The sequence below is a fragment of the Lactuca serriola genome, chromosome 3 (genome assembly GCF_051521515.1).
Source record: "Lactuca serriola cultivar US96UC23 chromosome 3, Lser_US96UC23_V15, whole genome shotgun sequence".
Lineage (NCBI taxonomy): Eukaryota > Viridiplantae > Streptophyta > Magnoliopsida > Asterales > Asteraceae > Lactuca > Lactuca serriola.
Window position 1 is genome coordinate 268,914,494 of NC_136410.1, and position 6,000 is coordinate 268,920,493.

Here is a 6,000-nt window from a genome sequence, read left to right on the forward strand (position 1 = left end):
TTTTTAGTGTTCTTTATATTTCTGAAACTCTTGATATGATGTTTCTCATTTTATCTAATCCAATAGAGACTTTTGAACATTCAAATTTTGATGCAAATTTCATTACATTAAAAGAGATTACAATCCTTGACTTTTTAGGTCATTACACCGATTTCGAAAATATCGGGTTGTCACATCATCCCCCCGTTAGAGGGAATTTTGTACCGAAATTAAATATAAAGTTAATATTTGTGGATTAGGGAAAGAGATGCGGGTACTTTTGTTTCATCTGATCTTCGCGTTCCCAAGTAAATTCAGGTCCCCGCTTTGCATTCCAGCGGACCTTCACAATGGGCATGCGACTTTGTTTTGTTCTTTTAATTTCCCTATCCATGATCTCAATTGGTTCCTATATAAAGTGGATACTCTTGTTGCTTTCGATTTCATCTAGAGGGACGACGAGGGTCTCATCGGACAAACATTTCTTCAAGTTTGACACATGAAAGGTAGGATGTACGTTATTGAGTTCCTGCGGTAGGCAAAGTTTGTATGCTACCGGGCCGATCCTTGCAAGGATCTCGAATGGTCCGATATATCTTGGTTTTAGTTTCCCATGTTTTCCGAAACGTATTAACCCCTTCCAGGGCGAGACCTTCAATAGCACTTGGTCCCCAACCTGAAATTCTAAGGGCTTCCGTCTTTTGTCCGCATAACTCATTTGTCTGTCTCTTGAAGCCTTTAGTCGTTCCCGAATTTGTACTATCTTCTCAGTTGTTTCTCTCATAATTTACGGGCCTGTGAGAGCGCTGTCGGGTACTTGTCCCTTGGCTAGTTGCGTGTCACCCACTTCAGCCCAACACAGTGGTGATCTGCACTTGCGGCCATAGAGGGCTTCGAATGGAGCAACTTTAATGCTGGAGTGATAGCTATTGTTGTATAAGAATTCAACTAGTGGTAAATGGGTATCCCATGCTTTACCAAAATCGATTACACAAGCTCTTAGCATATCTTCCAAGGTTTGTATGGTCCTCTCACTTTGACCGTCGGTTTGTGGATGGTAAGCGGTACTGATGTCTAGGTTCATTCCAAGAGATTTTTGTAGCGACTGCCAGAATCGCGAGGTGGACCTACTATCTTTGTCGTAGATAATGGATATTGGTACGCCATGTAGTCGTACAATCTCTCGGATGTATGTTCGAGCTAGCTTCTCCATCTTGTCGGTTTACTTGATGGGTAGGAAGTGTGCGGATTTCGTTAACCTATCAACGATCACCCAGATGGTGTCTAGCCCACCTGCTGTCTTGGGTAATTTGGTTATGAAATCCATGGTTATCCACTCCCACTTCCACTCGGGTATTTCAGGTTGTTGTAGTAATCCTGAAGGCTTTTGGTACTCTATCTTGACTTTGGCGCAAGTCAGACACTTGCCTACATAGGTAGCGATCTCTACTTTCATGTTCGGCCACCAATACAATCTCTTGAGGTCCAGATACATCTTGTCTGAACCTGGATGCACGGAGTATTGTGTCTTATGAGCCTCATTCATGACCACGTCTCTGAATCCACCAAACTTCGGTGTCCAGATCCGATCCACGAAGTAACGAACTCCGTCACCCTTGACTTCAAGATTCTTATCCATTCCCCTTAGAGCCTCACCCACCACGTTCTCTGTCTTCAAGGCTTCCCTCTGATCCTCCTTGATTTGTGTGGATAGGTGGGAATGAATCGTCATGTTTAAGGATTTCACTCGGCGGCCCGAGTATTCCTTTCGACTAAGGGCATCAGCTACCACATTCACTTTTCCTGGGTGATAACGAATTTCACATTCGTAGTCATTTAACAGTTCAACCCATCGTCTTTGCCTCATGTTGAGTTCTTTTTGATTGAGGATGTGTTGAAGGCTCTTGTGGTCGGTAAAGATTGTGCATCTCGTGCCATAGAGATAGTGTCTCCAAATCTTTAAGGTGAAAATGACTGCTCCCAGTTCGAGGTCGTGTGTAGTGTAGTTGACCTCGTGCATCTTGAGTTGTCTCGAGGCGTAGGCGATGACTTTTCCTCATTGCATTAGAACACATCCAAGACCTTGATTAGATGCATCACAGTATACCACAAAGTCTTTTGTTCCTTCTGGTAAGGTCAATATAGGTGCGCTGCATAGGGCTTGCTTCAGTGTTTGGAATGAAGCATCTTGTCTTTCTTCCCAATTGGAAATTACACCCTTTTGGGTCAAGGTGGTAAGTGGTTTAGCAATCTTCGAGAAGTTCTGCATAAACCTCCGGTAGTAGCCAGCAAGGCCCAAGAATTGTCGGATTTCCGTTGGGGTCCTTTAGGCTGGCCAATTCTCGATTGCCTTGATTTTGGAAGGGTCCACGTGTATCCCATCCTTGCTAATTACATGACCCAGGAAGTCTACTTTCCGAATCCAAAATTCGCACTTTGAGAATTTTGCGTATAGCTTTTCTTTTCTTAGAGTTTCCAAGATTTGTCGGAGGTGTTGACCGTGTTCTTCTTTATTCTTCAAATAAATGAGTATATCATCTATGAACACGATCACAAATTTGTCCAGGAATGAACGACACACTCGGTTCATTAAGTCCATGAACACCGCCGGTGCATTTGTTAATCCAAAGGTCATCACTACAGACTCGTAGTGACCGTAACGGGTTCGAAAGGCTATTTTGGGAACATTTCCTTCCAAGAATCGTAGCTGATGATACCCGGATCTCAAATCGATCTTTGAGAAATAACTCGCTCCTTGGATTTGGTCGAACAAGTCGTCAATGCGTGGTAAGGGATATCGGTTCTTGATAGTGAGCTTGTTGAGTTCCCGGTAGTCGATGCACATGCGGAAAGATCCATCCTTCTTCTTTACAAACAGAACTGGTGCTCCCCAAGATGAGAAACTCGACCTGATGAACTCTTTGTTGAGTAGTTCGTTTAATTGGATGGATAATTCTTGCATCTCAGCTGGTGCTAAACGATACGACGACTTAGCTACTAAGGTAGCTCCGAGGATTAAATAGATTTTGAACTCAACTTGTCGTGCTGGTGGGACTCCTAAAAGATCTTCAGGGAAGACATCGGGAAAATCGTAGACCTCTGGAATGTCTTTGAGGTCTTTCTCTTATTTTTCCTTATCTACTACGTGGGCTAAGAAGGCATGGTACTCCTTACGCAGGTATTTTTAGGCTTTGATGCAAGAGATGATTTGTAAATTGGTACCCGGTTTGTCACCATAAATGACAAGAGTTTCGCCGTTTGGCAGATTTAGGCGAACGACCCTTTCGTGACAAAGTATATCGTCATGGTATAGGCTTAACCAATCCATACCGATGATGACATCAAAGCTCTTTATAGTGATCGACATTAGATCGATTTGAAATGAATGTTTGTTTAGAGTTAGCGTGCAGCCTATGTACATATTGTTTTTGCTTTGTGTTCTACCGTTTGCCATTTCTACTGTAAATATCTTATTGAGTGATTGTGGATTCTATTTTAGTATGTGTTTGAATTTATGACTCACGAAACTCCTCTCCGCACCACAATCAAAGAGTATGCATGCATAAGCATTATTAAGGAGAAACGTACCCGTAACCACCGTGGGATCAGCTATCGCTTCGTTCTGCCCTATTGCCAGCACTCTTCCCATGCCGCCAGCATTCCTTGCCTTAGGGCAGTCCCTCTTGTAGTGTCCAGCCTCCCCACACCCATAACACGCCTGACTCACACCGAATCCAGGGACTTGGGTGATTGGTCATGCTTGTGCCTTACAGAAACGGGCAGTGTGCCCTTTCTTGTTGCAGTTGTTGCAGTGCATCTCTCGACAATTTCCGTTATGATGGAAATTGCATTTGACGCACTTCGGTAGGTTCCCAGCGTATTGCCTTGCTGGTGCAGAGGTAACAGGAGCAGCAGTGGGGGTAGTAGCGGCATGGACTGCCACTATTTGTTGCTTCTTGGAAGGTTCCTGTGAAAACTGACTTTTCCTCTTGTTCCAAAGTTTCTTCTTCTTGTTGTTGTTGGTACTGATGTTGTTGTTGTTTCCTGTGGTTTGCTTCGGGACAGTAGTTGCGAAGCCTTGACAGATTCCATGGTCAACAAGGGCTTGTTCAACTGTTTGGCGCTATCGAAAGTGACTGGTTTGGAAGCTAGTACACTTCCTCGAATCTGGGGTGACAGTCCAGTGAGTCCCCAGATGTATCTTTCGATCTTCTTGCTCTCTAAAGCAACCATGCCTGGGCACGGGATTGCCAGATCACTAAATCTATTGGTATAGGTTGTGATGTCCGACCCTACCATAGTAAGGCCCCAAAGTTCCTGCTCTAGCTTTTGTACTTCGCCTCTTGGACATTACTCTTGCATTAACATTTGCTTTAGATTCTCCCAGCCCATAGAATTTGCCAATACCATAGTTAGTGACTTGACGTGGCCATTCCACCACGTCAGAGCTCTCTCGGAGAATGTACAAGCGGCAAATTTTACCTTGCTCACTTCCAGACATGCACAGATCTCAAAAACCGCTTCTGTTTTCTCTATCCATTATGATCGAGCCATTATCCCTCTGGATCCGTTAAAAGTTATGGGCTTGCTATTGGTGAAGTCCTTGAAATTGCAATCCCCTGAACGACCCTGGTGTTAGCCATTCGTAGAGTTATTTACTCCACTTCCGGACCCATTATTACTCATCTGTGCCATTGCTGCTGTCACTGCAGCTATTACAACAGCTATCAAGGCGACATTATCCGTTGATGGAGGTGGTGGTGGTGGATGTGTTGTGTTGTTGACACGACATGTAGATCTACGGGGCAACATTGTGCTGCTAAGGAAATAGAATGAAGAACATAAGTTTTTAATGATTTGAAGTTGTGTGTTAATAAATTTGTTATTTTTATCAATTTATAAATTCGACCGACCTACCCAAGGTTTAGAGCTTGACTCATAATAAAAGTTTGCATGGTGATAGATAAGCTTCTGAATCTAAGTGGTAGTCAAAGAATTTACACACAAAGGAATTTCTTCATATATATTAAACACATGCTGAGTTACATTTGAAGTTAGGAAAATTTCGACCCTTCTAAGGATCTCCGATACAGAAGTTAAAGAAAAGTAAGACTTTTAGCCGAGTTCCTATTCTATAACAAAATTTTGGGATTTGGGCAAGTTCTACTTGCGACATAGGTTGCGCTTGGAGCTTGGCTCCATGTCTGATTGCTTTGCTTCCATAAGACGCCTATCGAAGGCGGCTTGTTGTTCCCTTATCTCAGAGAGGGCTGCAATCAGTTTTGCTTGGAACGTGTCGGTTCGGAGTTGGGCATTATCCTGCACCTTGTCCAGTCAACGGATGTCGGAATTTTGAACTTGTACCTCCACGTTGGCTTCTCGAATCCGGTTAGCTTGGACCCCGGATCGATTGGACCGATTGGCTAGTTTTCCCACCATGACTGGGAGTGCTCGGTCGGCTGGACCTCCACCCCTGACGTCATAGAAGTCCCGACACATACCGTAGGGAGGACGTACTCCTTGTTGTTGGCTCCAATGGTGAAGGTGACTTCCCCAAATGGGAGTTGGTCCCTGAAAGTTTCTCCTAACTGCGGGGGGTAGAGCGACTGGTGGGTTGATTACTTATGGTTCTGAGTCTGTCCCAGAGTCATCTCCTTCTTCCAACTATATGGGTTCTTCATCCTCTTCGGGTTCATCCTCTACCCATCCTCCATTGCCCTGATTCGGGTAGTAGGGGTCCCCTGGTGGGTGGAATCCAGCCATTGTGTCTGTGCGAGAATAGAGATATGATAATTGTCTAGAATTTAAAACATGTACATCTAAATACGTAAGTTAAACTATTGTATTTACCAAGTACTCCTATAGTATTTAAGTTTGTATGTTTGATACTAGTGTTATTTTGGTAAGTTTTGACTTGTTGCTCACTACGACCATCCCTCGACATACATTAGTCCGATTTCGGATAAATATAGTTGATCAGGCTATATTCGTCCCAAATCCAATTACATATTCCGAGACCTA